At 35.9% G+C, this 19,533-nt stretch overlaps 1 protein-coding gene and 1 pseudogene across 6 annotated transcripts in view; one reads left to right on the top strand and one right to left on the bottom strand.

Moving 5' to 3' along the window:
- Positions 1-19,533, bottom strand: part of PEAK1 (pseudopodium enriched atypical kinase 1) — a 305,386-nt gene that overhangs the window by 179,347 nt on the left and 106,506 nt on the right. Inside the window, exon 3 of one of the 5 annotated variants that reach the window (XM_082735956.1) lies at positions 17,985-18,134. The exons of 3 other annotated variants lie outside the window; for them this stretch is intronic. The gene's annotated coding sequence lies outside the window, so the exon portion shown is untranslated. Of the gene's footprint in view, positions 1-11,552; positions 11,694-17,984; positions 18,135-19,533 lie in introns of those variants that run through there. One more of the 5 variants, XM_082735958.1, reaches the window with a different exon arrangement.
- Positions 9,865-10,298, top strand: LOC309866656 (small ubiquitin-related modifier 2 pseudogene; annotated as a pseudogene). Its single transcript has 2 exons — positions 9,865-10,166; positions 10,238-10,298. The product of its transcript is annotated as a small ubiquitin-related modifier 2 pseudogene (transcript).

The raw sequence follows: 19,533 nt of genomic DNA, 5'->3' as shown, positions 1-19,533 counted from the left end.
TTAACATAGACTCTTTCAGGTAAGTCAAGGGCTAGTCAACCTTACTAAATATTAACCTTTATTATTAGAACATTAGATTATTCCAAGTGAGAAGAAGAAACTAAAAATACAGGAAGCTTAATATTCAAGTCAACAGGAATTAAACTATAAATATTTTGTTCTCTGAATGCAGAATAATTAAAGAATATCAATCCTGAAACTCAAATACACTAGTCATAATGCAGACAAAGAAGAGATCTATGAGATATTCCTATATGTAGAGTGAAGATTAAATTCATCTACCAAGAATAAAAAGAGGAAAAAAATTTTGTCATCTCTGAACTACACTTAATGACAAAATCTACTGCTTGCAGTAAAGACAGAGAACATTCACTCTAATACATTAGTTAGAAGACCACACAATTAGTCAAAAGGAAATCAAGTTAGAAGCTTAAGCAGCACAAGTAAATCAGCCACCCCAAACTGAAGCATCTCTAAATGGAATTCTGTACCATTTTTATTTTATATATTTAACTATATAGCTGTATAAGATAATAACAACCCAGGGCATATCTTCTATATCAAAAAGAAAGGTGATTAGAAAAGATATATGTTGACAAAGCACAGAAGCACTTTGGAGCATAAAAGTTATTTACATAGAGTTGTATGTCTTCTTGTCCTTGACTCTGTAAATGCCAATTCCCTGCTTTCAGGTTTGCAGACAATAAAAAGTGAGATACAATGCTGAATGTTAATTTTCAACATAACACTGATGTTATGTCAGAAGATATGGATAATTCCCACTCTCACATAATACCTGTCATGTTAAAATATCCCTACTGATATGAACCAACATTCGTGAATAAAAGGTGGAAAAATTCTTTTGAGCTGTTGTCTTCAAGCAAATTGACAGATGTGAATGCACAAACACTAGTGTTCGATTATGAAACCCCCTCACACATAAACACCATTGTAAAATAAATATCTCTAAGAGAAGAGGGACTGAAAATATTACAAGCTTGCTAAAGAGAGTAACACCAAGCTATAAAAGAAACTGGCAGCCCAAGAATATGATGTTGACAACCACGTTATACTCAAGTGTGCTATAGATGGTCATTTAGATGCTGTCAGCCAATGTCATCTGAATGTCTTCAAAATTCCATTTTATGAAAAACCTGCTGACTTAGGAAGCAATACAGAATCATCTATCTGATCTAAAACAGCAAACTGTTTTTGTCTGATATATATTTATCTTTCAACAAGAAGAGAGAGTTATATATTTCTTGTCATGATAATCTTAACCATAAATTGAGGCCAAAGTCTGCACTGTACAAATGTAAGAATTGTTCATAAAAGAATAGCAGATTTTATGTTCATACACAGTCAATTCTTACTATTGTGGTAGGTATGTTCTATAAAGTTTTCATCAACACTGCATCAGTGAATACTGTACTTCAACTGTTTCTAGGAAATGGGAAGAGCCTCCGATTTATAACATTTTCATCAAATGATCAATACATAAATTTTGTTTTATGTGTATTTCACTTAAAAACATGTTATTTAATAAATTCTGTTCACTCATTAAAATCTAACTCAATAGTGTTATTCACGACTGAATAACGTTTATCTAACACACATGTCGCCATAAGGCATATCAGAACTATGTTGTATTTAGGAACACTACACAGCTCTTCTGCACTTTGGAGAACACATTAAACAGCCCAAAAAGGTGCAAAAATATGAAAAATTTGGCACTAAGGAAATGGAGAAAAGGACATTAATTTAAAGAATGAGAGTTAAAATAAGAAAGCAAATGTCACCTTGTTCAAACTCAGCTGAGAATGTGCAAATCAGGCAACTCATTTTTAAATTTTTTTTTTAAGATTTTATTTATTTATTTGACAGACAGAAATCACATTAGGCAGAGAGGCAGGCAGAGAGAGAGGGGGAGGCAGGCTCCCTGCCGAGCAGAGAGCCCAATGCAGGGCTCAATCCCAGGATCTTGGGATCATGACCTGAGCTGAAGGCAGAGGCTTTAACCCACTGAGCCACCCAGGCGCCCAAGATAACTCATTTTTTTTTTAAATTAATCCTTACATCCAATGTGGGGCTTGAACTCACAACCCCAAGATCAAGAGTCACATGCTATACCTCTACTGAATCAGCCAGGTACCCCAGGCAACTCATTTTTTCACCACTCTGAGTACATCTACAAATGATCGTGGAAGCACCAAAATTATTGATTTGGGGGTTGCAAATAAATTGTAGCAAGTAAGGGAATTTGCAGAAATGAAAGCAATGAAGAATGAGGATCAACTATGTGTATATATATCCTGTGTATATGTGTGTATTTGAATGTATGTTTGTGTGTGTATATGCATATGACACATCTGAGAGGAAAGATAAGTTGTGGGACTCTAGTATGAGACTCTCCTGAGGTCCATTTCTGTATTTCCACTTGGCAAACTGGATACCTCTACCTGAATGTACTATGCGCACTTCAAACTTAACACACCAGGCTCATTTCTGTACTTACCCCGAACCTGTCTTCTGCTACATCACTACTCAAGTCACTATGACTCTGACTCCTTCCTCCACATCTTACCCAGGCACATCTTACCCATAATGATTCAACCTCTGAAATATCTCTTAAAGTTTCTCTCTCCCCCTGACCAAGCCCACTGCAGTCGTCATTAAATGCCTTTCTATCATTTGGACCACTAGTACAGTTTTACCATCTTCTTTCTCCATTCTCTACTCCAAAATCACAGCCTATATTACTGTCACTGTTAGTTTTCCAAGACCTAATTATACTTTCACTTCCTGATACCTATATGATGAGCTCCAAATTTCTTGGTTAATGGTATATAATGCTTCATTATGATGACACCAAATCATCCTTCTTTATTTATCTACTGTCACTCACCTCTGCTAAACTCTATAGCCACAGTAATCTATTTCCCATTCTTTGAATATATCCTGCCCTTTAAAGACCCTTTATACATGTCAGAAATTCCACTAGCAATGCTCTTTCTTCCATTATTTATTTGCCCTCAAAGCCTCTTATGTCACCTGCTTTATATGGACTTTTCTAATGGGCCTTTACCTCTACTTCAGGCCATGTTAGTCACTATATTCCCTATACTTCCATAATATTTTCATATACTCCTATTCTAAAATTCCTTGAGTTCTAATTATTAAGGATGTACAAGAATGTACAAGGTTGGCCAAATACTGATTGCTCCTGCAGCTGGGTAATGCAGATTCAACTACAGTCTATTTTAGTGAGTATGCTCAATTTCCATTAAAACAAAGTTTTGAAAAGTCAAGAACAAAGACAGAGAGAAAATATTTGACTATAAGTAATTGAAAATTGGACTTAGGTGTAACTTAAACAAATATGGCATTAACTTTTTTTCTCCACATAAGAAGTCCAGAGTTCCTAGTCTAGGGTCATCACAGAGGCTCAAGAAGGTCATCAAAGACCAAGTCCCTCTCTTTTTGCTGCATTAAGTGTGCTGATTTGTTGCTTCAAAGCCACTTGCAGTAGATAGAGGCATTATCTCTACATTCAAGGCAGAAAGAAGGATAGCGCAAGTCACTATCAAAAGCGTTTCTTCAGTGCCCTCAGCAAATTTAGTTTGTAATACATTGTCCATAAGCTCTTAACAGTGCCCTGATGGCCTGATCCCCCTGCTTTGAATGCAGAGACTATTTTTGTACTTTAGCAAGCAATCTAGTACAAAGCATATAGAGGTACTCTGTATCTAATGAATATACGAATCTAATAAAGGAAAATTATAGTATGCATAATAATATAAGAACTCTGCTAAATTTCTTTCTAAAAATAATAAAAAGTGCTCTGAAAAATGCCAATGCTGTGCAAATAAAGAACTACTAGTATTACAGTAGTTTGACATGTATTATCATGAGATGTTTTACTGTTTTCTCTGTAGGCAACCAGGTAGATGATTAACAAAAAGTCAAGAGACCTGAATTTTTGTCCAAGCAAAACAATCTTGATGAAACTCAACTGACTTAAAGATAATGTTATTAAAGATTATCCCCCAGGTTTGTTCTGAGGATAAGGGAAATGTAAACAATATGAAAGCACAGTGAAATGTATAAAGCAGTATATACACATGCATTATAAATGAAATGGCTCTATTAAGTCTTGGGAGGAAACTTACAGTTCCTATGTAGTATACATAAAGATATATACCACATGCCACCATCAATAATATGAATTAAACATGGATGCTGAATGTGGTTAGATGAGTTCCTTGATTTGGCCCTGATTCGTTCTGGCTATGGGGAAGTAAACTAACCAGACCTTATATTTATACATCACCAGAGAAAAAATGCTTTATAAAATAAAATAAGCATCTTGATGAAACTATGTAATATCCACAAACTGAAAAATAGGATACGATAAACAAACTGGTTAATACAGAATAGTTGACATCAAATCCCAATTCATCAATTAATAATTACTACCAATAAATGAATAGTACAAAAGTAGGCCAAGGTCCTAAAGCACTTCTAAGTTAAATCAAGTGAGAAATAAAAGTAGAAGCCTGAATATTAATTTTCCTCTGACTTTAATAAACTTGATTGAGCTTACAAAGACTACTCTTCAGGGTGACCTTATGGCTCATACGTACAGGCAACACTGGGGGTCAGAAATATTTCTGATTAATGATAACTTCAGTGGCCTGTTTTCTAAATTTTTATTAAGTTGGATATTTCCTAACCTATAAGAATGTTATATAATAAGCATTATGTATATGTAACAAAAAACTAACCAATACTAAGGAAGAGAAAAATGACAGTTCTAAAGCAAGAGAATCTCCACAGAATATTATATTAAGAATTCATGCATCTTCACCTTTATTGGATTTGGAGACAATAGCTGCTTTGAAGAAAAACATGGTCTTCTGTCAAGTATGTTTAATTAATTCTCACTTCCCAAAATTCAAATACTTTAACCTTATTATTAAAGATTTACCATTTCCTAATTCATTTAAGCAGAAACTATTCTCCATGTAGGTTACCACGGAATTATTAATACTGAAAACTGACTTATCTTAATACAAAAAACAGCATCAAGACTGTAGTTCAGTAAATTCCAGGAGTACTGTATAAAGCATCAGTAGGTCATAAGCAAAACTGAAAAAATTTCAACAGGGGATCAGACTTTTCTTACAATTATTTCTACAGGAGGAATATCCATTTCATAAGAAACCAAAATGTTAGAATAGTAAGAATGAGGATGCCTGGGTGGCTCAGTGGGTTAAGCCTTGAGCTCCACATCTGCCTCTCTGTGCTCAGTGGGGAGCCTGCTTCCCCCCAACCCTCTCTGCCTACTTGTGATCTCTGTCAAATACATAAATAAAATCTCTTTAAAAAAAAAAAGAATAGTAAGAATGAGCTTATGCTTTATAGCTGTATCCACCAACTTTCAAATACATCAATTTTTGTTTTTAAATGGGGAGAAACAATGTTTCCCTTCCTGTTTTATCTGCATATATTGTTTTATCAGCTAAAACTTTAACAGTGAATATTCTTCCTACAAAGAATTTGGCATATCTGCAATAAACAATAAATTATTTGTTAATTTATATAAAAATAAAAGTTGTACGTGATATAATTACAATGAGGAGCCATTTTATTTTAAAGATTTTTATTTATTTATTTGAAAGAGAGACAGTGAAAGAGAGCATGAGAGGCGGGAAAGTCAGAGGGAGAAGCAGACTCCCCATGGAGCTGGGAGCCTGATGCGGGACTCGATCCTGGGACTCCAGGACCGTGACCTGAGCTGAAGGCGGTTGCTTAACCAACTGAGCCACCCAGGCGCCCCGAGGAGCCATTTTAAATATTTAACTTTTCAGATGGAGGAAAAAGTATATTAACTTAAAGATTTATTGCTTTTTAAAACATTCATGATTTTGTCTCATTAAAAACTAGAGAGGATATTATATATTAATAAATGATTCAATACAGCAGAAGACACAATAGTTCTGCACATTTACACATCTACTGACAGACCACCAAAACATATAAAGCAAAAACTGACAAAATTGAGGGCAGGAGGCAACTCAGTGACTCAGGTCATGATCTCAAGGTCCTGGGATCCAGCCCAGGGACTGGCTCCTTGCTCAGTGGGGTGTCTACTTCTCCCTCTCCCTCGCCCACTGCCCCTCCCCCCTGCTCATGTGCTCTCTCTCTCAAATAAATAAATAAAAATCTTCCAAAAAAAATAATAAACAAGCTAAAGGGAGAAATAAAGAGTTGTACAATTATAGTTAGAGGCTTCAACATCCCACTCACAATAATGGATAAAGCAACCAGATAGAAGATAAGAAATAAAGGACTAAACATCATAAACCAACTAGACCCAAAAGAGATATACAGAACCCTCTACCCAACACAGAGTATATATTCTTCACAGATGCATGTAAGACATTTTCCAGGACAGACCATATGTTCAGCCACAAATTAAGCCTCAACAGATTTAGAAAGATAAATATCACACAAAATATCCTTTCCAGCCACAACAGGATAAAGTTAGAAACCAAGAACAGAAGTAAAACTGGAAAATTCACAAATTTGTGGAAATTACACTACACACTCTTCAGCAACCAATGGATTAAAAAAAGAACTCACAAGAGACATTAGGAAATACTTAGACATGAATGAAAATGTAAATACAACATGCCAAGACTGACGGAGGCAGGGAAAGCAGTGCTAAGGGGAAAATATATAGCTATAAATGCTTGCATTAAAAAAAAAAAAAAGAAAAAGAAAAAGCTCAAATCAGCAACCTAAGCTTACAACTTAAGCAACTAGAAAAAGAACTAAACCCAAGATAGCAGAAGGAAGAAAATAATAAAGATTAGAGCAGAGATAAAGGAAATACAGAACAGAAAAACCATAGAGGAAAATCAATGAAACCAGAAGTTTCTTGAAAAGATTGTTCCTTGAAAAGATCAACAAAATGACAAATCTTTAGCTTAAATGGACTAAGAAAAAAAGAGAAAAGTCTCAAATTATTAAAATCATTCACTAAAATTAAAGTGGAGTCCTTACTACCAATTCTAAAGAAATAAAAAGGATTATAAAAGAGTTTAGGGCACCTGCTTGGCTCAGTCAGTTGAGTGTTGGACTCTTGGTTTCAGCCCAGGTTGTGATTTCAGGGTCTTGAAATACAGCCCCACAATGGGCTCTGTGCTTAGGACAGAGACTGCCTGTCCCTCTCCCTCCTCTTTTGCCCCTCCCCCCAGTCTAAACATGCATCTTGCACTCTCTCTGTCTCAAATAAATCAATAAAAATTTTTTTAAAAAGGGTTCTGTGAACAGCTATACATTAACAAACAGGATAACCTAGAGGAAATGGACAAATTCCTAGAAACACAAAACCTATGAAGAATAAATCATGAAAACATAGATCTGAATAGACCTATAGCTAGTAAGGAGATTAAATCAGCAATCAAAAATCTCCAAACAAAGGACCTGATGGTTTCGCTAGTGAACTCTGCCAAACATTTAAAGAACTAAAGCAGTCCTCCTCAAACTTTCCTAAAACACTGAAGAGGAGAAAACATTTCTTAATTCATTCTATGAGGTCAGCATCACCCTGATGTCAAAGTCAGACAAAGACACTACAAAAGAGACAAAAAACCCAGAAATAAACCCTCACATATATTTCACATATATGCAAATCAAAAGTATAATGAGATACTACTTCGCATCCAATAGAATGGCTAGTACGAGAGAAAGAGGAAAGGGAAGGGAAGGGCAGGGCAGGCAGGGAGGGCAGGGCAGGGCAGAAAGACAATAACAAGTTCTGGTGAGGCTGTAGAGAAATTGGAACACTTGTACACTACTAGTACTAATTTAAAATGATAACTGTTGCTACAGAAAACATAATGGTGATTCCTCAAAAATTAAAAATAGCTACCATATTACCCAGCAATTTACTTCTGAGTCTATACCCAAAAGAAGTGAAGGCAAGCAGCACTACTAAACCAATGTTAACATACAAAAGCCACTCAAGTGTCCACTGACAGATGAATGAATACAATGGAATACTATTCAGCTTCAAAAAGGAAATTTTGCCATATGCTGCCAACACAGACAAACCTTGAAGACATTAGCCTTCATTAGTTCATTAGGGAAATGAACTAGTCACACAAAGACAATGATCCCATATAAGGTACTTTAAGCAGTACTTAAAGTAGTCAGAATCATAGAGACAGAAAGTAGAATGGTGGATGCCACAGGGCTAGGGGCAAAGGAGAATGGGGAGTATTAGAAGGTCGAGGCTATATAAAGTATCCTCCAGAATTAAAAGACATTTTGAGACCAAAAAACAAAGTAGACAATGCCATACATTTTACAAAGTTTTACTCAGGTTAACGAATTGAGGGGGAGGATCAAGCGAATGATGATCCAGACCTACACAGTTATTTCCCAAAAAGTCTGGCCCTTAGCTACAGGTTTTATAGAGCAAGGGGACACAAGGCGCACTGTAGGGAGCTCATAAGGTTCACGTGCATTTCAGAGGCTCTGCATTCACCTAACTGACACATCTTATGATGTTATTTGTGCAACAAGAAGAGGAAAGACTATGTCATTTGAACAAATTTACAGAGAGTCAAAGCCAAAGCAGTCCTCCCCACATTCCAACCCTGGTGGGCATTTCTAAGGCATATATCCTAATCTCCAAGGGGCCTGGGACATGTAGCCCCCAAGAGAGGTCACAGAGAGGACATAAACAAGATGAAGGGCCAATGATGGAGTCAGTATTGTCATCAATCCTATAAGGAGTTACTGTTGAGTAAGCATAGAGCAGTTTTACAAGATGAAAAGTTACAGAGATGGATGGTGCTGATGGCTCCACACTATGAATGTATATAATGTCAACTCTACACATAAAATGGTTAAGATGGTAAAATTTATGCTTAATCCATTTTACCATAATAAAAAGAATGAGAAAACACTGAGGCATAATGGATGGAATAAATGGGCCACCATAGAGTAAGAGAAGAATCTACATGTCATGATTAAGGGGGAAACATTATAAAGAAGGAAGGGGGGAAGGAAATAAGAAAGGAAGGAAGGTAGATAGGGAGAGAGAGCAAAAGGGAGGGAGGGATTCACACACATACACATATATATATACACTAGAAGCACACTTTGAACTTTGGCCCAAAGCACCAGGTACTATAGCATAGCGAATGCCCCCTGGGGATATTAATTACTGTCATATTCTGATATCAAATATATAATTTCCAACTTGGTCTAAAGTGACCAAAATTGGACTAAATCAGGAGTAATCAATTGAAAAAAAAAAAAAAACAAAAAAAAAAAACAAAAAAAACCCCGCAGATCTGAAAGATTCAGACAATGTTTCACTGTCACTCCCTGTTAGGGTATCAAACTGAATTTGAAAGAGTTCGGTATGAGTTCCATTTGCTGAAGTTAGGTCTCAGGATACACACATAGCATGGTTGCTCCTGGAGCCGCTGACCTGATAGATACTATGGGCAAGTACTAGTGCCATTTGCTGGGAAAAAAGCACATATACCACAGTAGTTACTTAAAATCAACATTTTCACAGCTTCAAATGGTAATAGAAGTAAAATATTCTAATTTCAAACTCACTCCAAGCTGCCAATTTAAAATTGTATGTTCTTAAAAACTTCTACAAGCCTTAGAGTTAAGTAATGTGTTACTAACACCTGTGACTGCCTCTTCCCTGAAGCCTGTGTCACTTCAGCTGACATAACAACTCGTCCTCCTTGGAGGAATTCAGTCCCCTTGTCACACAGTCCTGGTCAAGCAGGTGAAAATACTTGTCATGGGCGATTTTACCATAATAAGATGTCTCTAAGCTCTCTAGAATCCATAGACAGATTCTACTTGGCAGCCGCCTCCCTCTTTTGCTTCTCCTGGTACGGACTGTGTGCTCTCTTGGTGGGGACCTGGTACCCCTTTTGTGAAGCAGCAGCTGGGGAGACTCCGGTGCTCACCGTGGCCAACAAAAAGCCCAAGGAAGGAGTCAAGACTGAGAACAATGATCCTATTTATCTGAAGGTGGTGGGGCAGGATGGTCCTGTGATGCCGTGTAAGACCAAGTGGATATACCACTTAGTCAACTAACGAAAGCCCAGTGTGAAGACAGGGTTTGCCAATGGGGCAGATCAGTCTGCCAACTGATGGGCAGCCAATCAATGAAACAGACACACCTGTGTAGCTGGAAGTGGAGGATGAATACAACTGATGTGTTCCAGCAGCAGACAGGAAGTGTTTATTAAAAAGGGAATCTGCTGCTTGACCCCAGAACTCTGTTCCTCCAGGCCAAGAAGGCACTCTCAGTGAGAAAGTCACAATTTGATCCACCACATCTTGACTACTACAGTTTAGTTTTCTCTATTCTTTCGTTTTCCCCATTCCTTTATCATACATAAAGTAACTGTGTATGTGCACAAGCATATTGTATTTTTTGAATATTTTGTTTATTTATTTGAGAGAAAGAGAGAGCAAGAGCTGGGAAAAAGGGGTACAGGGAGAGAGACAAGCAGACTTCCTGTTGAGCAGGGTACCCAGTGTGGAGCTTGATCCTAGGACCCCAGGATCATGACCTGAACTGAAGGCAGACGCTTCACCGACTAAGCTACCCAGGTGCCCCTTATATAGCGTTTTTTAAAACTAAATGGCCAGCGGTATGTTTTGATCAACATCAGATGGAGATGGGATGGGGAAAATACTGGTTCTGGGAAAATACCCTCTTTCTCCATTGGTGGCATGCTCATTCAATTCTCATTTTTATATTCCAGTAAGTTATTTTTGCTCTCACTGTTTAACAAAAAAAGAAAAACATATGGGACGCCTGGGTGGCTCAGTTGGTTAAGCAGCTGCCTTCGGCTCAGGTCATGATCCCAGCGTCCTGTTCCTTGCTCCGCAGGGAGCCTGCTTCTCCCTCTGACTCTGCCTGCCACTCTGCCTGTGCTCGCTCTTGCTCTCTCTCTCTCTGACAAATAAATAAATAAAAAATAAAATAAAATCTTAAAAAAAACCATAAAAATCCTTGCATTCCTATTCTACTGGAGAATTTTAATGTTTTTCATTTATCATGGTAAAACCAAGAACGATTTTATAACTTTTTTGTATACAGCTATTACCTGTAAGGCAATTTGTCTTTCAACAGGGATAAATTACTCGAAAAGAAATGAATCCTAGATAGTTTTCCCTTCAAGTCAACTTAAAATGTCTTGAAACTTAAACTCCTTGTTTAAAAAAAAAAATAAATTTGGGGGTGTGTGCAGGCTCAGTCGGTTAGGCTTCTAGCTCTTGACTGTGGCTCAGACACTGATCTCAGGGTCATGAGACTGCGAAAAGCCTGCTTGAGATTCTCTCCCACCCCCTCCCTCTACCACTCCCCGTGCTCACACTCTCTCTCAAAAAATTTTTAAATTAGAATTTTTTTAAATAAAAAAAAAGTCTGCAGACAGGTGAAAACTGATGATAGGCTGAAAAAAAAAAAAAAAAGAAATGGACGAGGTTTTTACCTCAAAAGTCCCAGTGGGGCACCTGGGTGGCTCAGTGGGTTAAGCCGTTGCCTTCGGCTCAGGTCATGATCTCAGGGTCCTGGGATCGAGTCCCGCATCGGGCTCTCTACTCAGCAGGGAGCCTGCTTCCTCCTCTCTCTCTCTCTGCCTGCCTACTTGTGATCTCTCTCTGTCAAATATATAAATAAAATCTTAAAAAAATAAAAAAAAATAAAAATAAAATAAAAATAAAAATTTTTTTAAAAGTCCCAGTGATACTGCTTTTCAAACTACAAAATTCATTGGACTCTAAGGATCCATGCTTTGCAAATTATAATGGATAAATATTTGTGGATATCACTATAACCAATAGCATTAACAAAATAAGTATACCCCAAACTTCAATTACAGACAACTTCAGAAATAATGTGGGCGTGGTTTCAGACCACCACTGCAATAAATATCAAAATAAAGTGAGTCAAGTGACTCGGTTTCCCAGTGCATAGAAAAGTTATATTTACTCGATACTAGTCTATTAAGTGTGCAATAGTATTATGTCCAAAACCAAAAAATACTTTATTGCTAGAAAAGGCTAACCATCACCTGAGGCATCAACAAGTTGTAATCACCAATCGCAGGTCACCATTAAATATAATGAAGAAAAAGTTTGAAATATTGCAAGAATAAACAGAATGGGACACAGAGACATGAAGTGAGCAAATGCTGTTGGAAAAATGGTGCCAAGAGACTTGCCTCATTGATGCAAGGTTAGCATAAACCTTCAATTTGTAAACAAACAAAGAAAAAAGTAGTTTTCTGCAAAGTGCAATAAAGCAAAGCACAATGTAACAAGGTGTGCCTGTCCTCCTGGCCCTTGTTTTTCTGTGATAGGTTTCAGATCATTAATATCTGTAAGGAAAACAAATGGACTGAATTGACATTATTGAAGAAAAAATGGTCCTTCAATTCAAATATTTTAAAACCCCATAGTTGCTGATTTATTAACATTTCAACTATTAAAAGTTACCCCTTTTTCTCACCTATACCTTTAAATAAAAACAAAATTCATGACAGATTATATAGACTTCCTCAGAGATTTTGCACAACTTTTGCTTACCAATATCCTCATCACAAACTGGGGCATTTGCAGAATATTTAAGTAGGTCATCTAGCTGGAAATAGTAAAGAATCCTAGCAGAAAATTTAGCAGATTACTTGCTGTCTCTTTTCCTTTTAATGACCGACCTTTTAGGTAAAGAAGTCTTTCCAATGGAAAACAAAAACTTCTCTGGCATGTTTTCCTTCACATTGCACAATGTCCTACTTTACTCTCTTTCAGATCCTCTAGGAAATTAGTACATGCCGTGACTGTCATTTCCTATAACCAAGATATTTGTGCACCTGGATGAGCCAAAAGCAGAGACTGCAGATCTTAGAAGCTCAGATGTACCAATCTTCTTATAATACTAGCTTTCAGTGGAATTGGGGAAGATAGCTTGAATAAAAAGAAAATTGGTTGCAAAGGAGGAATTCTGCTATAAATAGGCAGAATTTTCTATTTTTCTGGCAGCCACGGAATCTAATAATATATTTTTTTTAAATCTATGAGCTGAGAAGGATTTCTCCTATGAAGTATACTAGGCAATCACTCTCAGTTTGCCCCCAGCCACAGGGAGCACAATGGATTTAGTAATAGAGTTTTTCAAATGGTAATAGATTTCAGAAGTCCCCCAAAGTGGGCAATGATCACTACTACTATGCAGTGTATCCTACATTGTTTAAACTGCAGCAAAGAAAACGAAATTGATTTTGCTATTTAATGATAGGTTTCCTCCTCACTTCATGATTTCAATTCAAGATTAACACAGTACCTTTCATTTACATCACATCCCAAATTCTCTATTGAGAACAGATATTGAATAATATAGGCAAGAAATTTCCTTTCTTGCTCAATGAGAAATTAATGCCAATATTTTCCAATCTTTTAAGATTATTCAACATTCATTTCATAGCAAATATTTATTGAAACTAATGTATTTCAGGTACTTCAATCAATTCTTCCATCATCCAAAGAACAGAAGCACTGTAACTTAAAATTTTTCAAGTACTCTTCATCACATGATTTTCAAAGAGGTAGTTGTTTTTATCATTATGTTTTAGGTTTTCAACTTCTAGATGAAGAAAACTCAGCCATTTTAAAAGAGTTTAACAACTATACCATAATTGTCAGAGATTCTAACTACCTTCAGTTTTAAACTAGTCTGATGCAGACCAAAGATATGTTGTTGGTTTAGAAGTGATCACATATGTAACTAGCAACATAGGAGAGAACAGTCATTTTCATCATTTCTTAAAAATAAAAGAACACCGTTATTTCAGGTCAGTCACAACGATAAATCTCTCTTTTGACCATATTTATTCTTAAGGAAGAAAAGTCCTACAGCTTCTGTTCTTTGGTATCTTTAATTCCAACTTTGAGAAGACCCAGTAACTGCGCTTATCACATTTCTTCCTTAAACACTGATTGCTGGGTGGAATATAATGAGTTAAATGGTCCTTTAAACTTATCCTTTTTTAAAACTCTTAATTCAAAAAGCATATGGAGACTATATGCCTTAAGATGTCAAGGACCACAGTTTAGGATAGCAGAATGGTAGAGCTGTAGTCTATAAATTCTATCTTAAAATCCCTCTCTTTTCCTCGTCATTGACAGTTTCTCCTCAATGTTCTTTCAGCATCTCTAAAATATTGTGCCTCCTACCTATGTGCTTCTCTGGTGTTAGAAGGCTCACAGGGAGCTAAACTTCAACCATTCCCAGCAGCACCTAGGGAGGACAAGACTGTACAAAGTGGTAATAGTCGGCACTTCTATTCCCTTCCTTCCCTACCAAGCCCCTGCCAGCAGGACCCAGAAGGGAACTAAACATCCACCCCCACCCTTGCAAAGAGGCAAGCCAAGGAAAAACATTAAATACCAAAATTCATTCAATATGAAGTTTCCAAGAGTACTTATAACTGTGTTTACTAACCTGTGTATATATACACACATATCTATGAACATTTCTATATATAATCATCCATATCCATATTAAGCTAAACATGCACTCATACTAATTAATGTCTCCAAATCTAATCCATTAGCACATATATCAAACTTGCTTCTTCTCCCTGTTTACTTATAACTCCATTACAATAGTAGAAACATGTACAGTAGTTTTGAAATTGTTACCCTGAACCCCATGAACCCCCTGTATGAGAGTACAGTGTTTACATATATATTCCTTTTCCCTTTTAGTCTTACAGATTGCACTGATTTCCAAAGTTACTTAGATCAGCACCTTATTCCTCCATCCCTTTCACTGACATTGTTTCATATATCTGCAATACATTTACATTCTTTTGTCACATTTTATACCCCATACTGGGATCCCTGATCATCTAAATGAAATTTTAAAAATTTGTATACATTAAAAAAAAATTTGTATACATTAATATTCACTCTTTCTGCTATAAGGTTCCACAGGTTTTAACTTACTGTCCTATATTCACCATTACAGTATTGTACAAAATACATTCACTACCCTAAAAAAGCCCCTGTGCTTCACCTCATCAACCCTCTCCCCAGCTAATTGCTCTCCTTGGCTCTTGGCAACTACTAATCCTTTCACTAACCCTTATTTTTGCCTTTTCCAGAATGTCATATAATGGGACTTGTACAGAATGTAGCATTTTCAGACAGAATTCTTTAGCTCAACAGTATGCATTAAAGATTCATCTATGTCTTTACAGTTTGATAGCTCTTTTCATCACCAAATAATATTCCATTTATGGGTGTACTAAAGTTTATTCATTCACCTACTGAAGGATATCTTGGTTGTTTTTGGTTTGGGGGCAGATTATGAACAAAGTTACTATAAACATTTGTGTGCAGGTTTGGTAAATATGAGTTTTCAAATTAGTTGCATAAATACTTAGGAGTGCATTTGCTGGTTCGTATGGTAAAACTACACTTAGTTTTGTAAGAAACATCAAACTGTTTTCCAAGGTAGTTATAGCATTTTGCATTCTCACCAGCAAAGAATGAAAAATAATGTTGTTCTACATCCTTGTCAGAATTTGTTTTTGTTTTAAATTTTACCCATTCTAACAGGTATGTAATGGTATCTTCTTATTATTTTAATTTGAAATTCCCTCATGATCTATGATGTTGAATATCTTTTATATACTTATTTGCCACCTATAAATCTTCTTTGATGAAATGTCTCTTCAAAGCTTTTTTTTTTTTTTTAATTTTAACTTTTTATTTTTTATAAACATATATTTTTATCCCCAGGGGTACAGGTCTGTGAATCACTAGGTTTACACACTTCACAGCACTCACCAAAGCACATACCCTCCCCAATGTCCATAATCCCACCCCCTTCTCCCAAACCCCCTCCCCCCAGCAACCCTCAGTTTGTTTTGTGAGATTAAGAGTCACTTATGGTTTGTCTCCCTCCCAATCCCATCTTGTTTCATTTATTCTTCTCCTACCCACTTAAGCCTCCATGTTGCATCACCACTTCCTCATATCAGGGAGATCATATGATAAATACTATGCAGCCATCAAAAGAAATGAAGTCTTCAAAGCTTTTGTTCATTTTTTCAATTGAGTTGATTTCATTGAGATTTAAGAGTTCTCTACCTATTTTGGATACAAATCCTTTATCAGATGTGTTTTGCAAGTATTTTCTCCCCATCTGTGGCTTGTCTTTTCAGTCTCTTAACAGTGTCTTGCATCACGCAGAAGTTTTCAATTTTAACTAAGCCCAACTTATCCATTTCTTTTCTTCCCTGGATCACATTACTAATGTATTTTGTTTTATTTATTTATTTTTACTTTTTATTTTTAAAGAGGGGGAGGGGCCAAGGGAGAAGAGGAGAGAGAATTTTAAGCGGGCTCCACACCCAGCATGAAGCCTCATGTGGGGCTCAATCTCACAGTCCTAAAATCATCACCTGAGTCAAAATCAACAGTTGGACACTTAACTGACTAAGCCACCTAGGCATTCTCTTACTAATGTATTTTAAAACTCATTGCCAAACCCACAAGTCATATCAATTTTCTCCTATGTCTTCTTCAATAAGTATTATAGTTTTTCATGTTAATATCTGGTATATGACTATTTTGTGTTACCTATTGCTTAAATCATAAGGTCTGTGCCTAGGTTCACTTATTACATATGTTCCAGCACTAGTTATTGAAAAGACTATCTATCCTTTATCCATTGAATTGCTTTTGCTCTCTTGTCAAATATCGCTGACTAGATTTGTGTGGATTTATTTTGGACTCTCTATTCTGTCCTGTTAATTCTTTTGAATTCTTTTTGAATTTGAATCCTGTCTATTCTTTTGCCAATAATACTGTCTTTTACTGTAGCCTTATACTGAGTCTTGAAATCAGGTAGTGTGAGTACTCCAACTTTGTTCATTTTCTTTGTTCATTTTCAATATTGTGTTGGCCTTCTTAGGTCTTTTGTTTTCCATATAAACTTAAGAATTAGTAAGATGATACCTATAAAATAGTTTACTGGGATTTTGACTGGGACTGGGTTGAGTCTATAGATTAAAATGGAAAAATGGAAACAACGGATATCTTAATAATATTAAGTATTCTAATCCACAAACAGATTATCTCCCCATTTATATAGATCTTTCATTTTTTTAAATCAGTGTTTTATAGTTCTCCACTGTATATATTCTGTATATATTTTCTCAGATCTATACCTTAGCATTTCATTTTGGAGAGTGCTTTTTAAATGGGATTTCCTGAAACTAAAAAGTTTGAGAAAACTGTTCACACAAATCACCTAACCTACTTGGGACTTGGTACTTATTTGTACATGCATATAGTACTTCCTGCACTTATCACTATACAGGGTTATTATAATGATGAAATGACAATATATGGAAAAATTACATGCAAATTAGAAATCACTAAACAAGTATAAGGCAGGGGGAGATTTATAAAGATAGGAAAAAACCAAAATTTGTACTCAATTGTATATTTAATGTAGACCCCTAAATGACAAATGTGTAGCTATTTAATGTAGGGTCTTCTGGAAATTAATCTGATGGATAGGGTATAATTCAATGGAAAATGGGTAAAACTTAGAATAGTGCAATAGATGAGTGTTTTGTAAGAATTTTACAAAAAAGGGACTTAGAAATAATTTAATATCTTCATTTTATATATGTTGTAGGTTGTTCTCACTAGGAAATATTAGTATATATGGCAAATTATAATGGCAGTTATCATGTACATTCTCGTTTAGCCATTTTCTCTTTTTGAGTATTTGAAGAAAAGTGATGGAAGAGTAACTAGTCAGAGTTTAAAGGAGTAAGTGATGTAATCAGTAAGACCTCAAATTCTAAACCCTCAATTGGACTTAACTACAGAAATTCTGAGGATACCTTTTATCCTTTGATCTTGTATCATTTTTACATTGTCCTTCAGAAACAATTTGGCTTTTGCACACACTATCTCCCGGGTAAAGCAACTAGAAGAAGGCTGGCAGCAGGCTCCAAATATTTTCTTATGCCATTCAGAATTGAAGTGCCTTTCTAGATCCAGAAAAAGAACAGTTATGGTCATTTAAAATCCCTGGAAATGGCTGTGTGATAGAATATGGCATTTACATTTGGAACTGCTTAATCATTCTTTTATAGACTAGCTGAAGGTTATTTTGTCTCTCTGGCATTTTCTTATGTCTAAGCTGCCTTCCTCTGTCATCCAGGGCTCAGTTTCAAGGTTGAAATACATTATGATAATCACAGTCAACCCAAAGGCATCCCTATTCCAAACTCTCCATAACTTCATGTTTTCCCCATCAATTTCACTTCAGTTAAAAGGCCAGTTAAAAGAAGAATGTATGAATAAATCTGAGCTTAAAATTCTATTGCCACTATTACCTCACATACTCAGGCTTTTTATTAAGTTTGCCATCTTCACATTATAGTAAACATTAAAAAGATGGCATGTACATAAACATCTTCAGAAATTAAGTGACTCCACTTTAAAAAGCTGAACTTTCTGAAGTAAAGTTTCTCCATTTTTTACCTAAATTATCATCTATAATCCATCTTGGATACTTCTATTACTTCACATTTCTTTAATCACTTCTCTCCCAAAGCCAATGAAGAAAAACAATGCAGAGAAATATAAATTATTTTTTATTATTAAAGTATTACCAACTTCATGCATTCTTCAACTAGAGTTTTAGCTTTAGGACAAAACCATGGCTATAACCCAAGCCAATTCCCAGGTCTGAGGCTTATAAGTATCTGATAACAAGCACTTTACAGTTTATCTAGGTCTTGGCTTCTTTGCGAGCAAAACAAGGGAAGTGGACATGATGATCAGCAACTTTTCTTAAACAAACATCAAGTGTTTGAACTTTTTAACTCCTACTGCTTACATTTTCACATAGAATGTAGGACCTTTTTGAAAACATTACTGGAATAAAAGATCTACAGAATAACAGTAGCTCACAGAGGAAATAACAGTATAAGCAAGTGATAGATATAAACATTAAGGTTAGTAAAATGTTAAAATCCTAACAAAAGCCTTCTCTTAGATTCTGTAAAGACCAGCATAATTTTTTTTTCTTGACTCCAATAACAATTTTTCTGTAAAACCTTTCCTGCTTCAGAAGTTCTTATGCTAACTACCTCTTCTAGGTTCTCACGGCATAGGATTTCCTTTCTATCAAAGAATTTCAGTCAGACTATGAACTCCCTCCTTATTTGTCCACCTAAACTGGATCATACAGACATCATTCAGATTGAATTTTAGCTTTTATGTGCATTTCCCTATCTAAACAGAAGGGGGACAATTTGGAAGGGGTCTGGCCAACAATCGCAAAATATTGGGGAAAAAAAACCTTGTTCTGCTTGAGTTCTCTTCAAAATTCTGTGTATACAAGGCTGGAATATTTATCAGTTTTTAAACTCTGGGTTTACA

Source organism: Mustela nivalis (genome assembly GCF_964662115.1).
Source record: "Mustela nivalis genome assembly, chromosome: 6".
Lineage (NCBI taxonomy): Eukaryota > Metazoa > Chordata > Mammalia > Carnivora > Mustelidae > Mustela > Mustela nivalis.
Note: the sequence above shows the minus strand (reverse complement) of the source record. Positions and strands in the feature narration are given on the sequence as shown.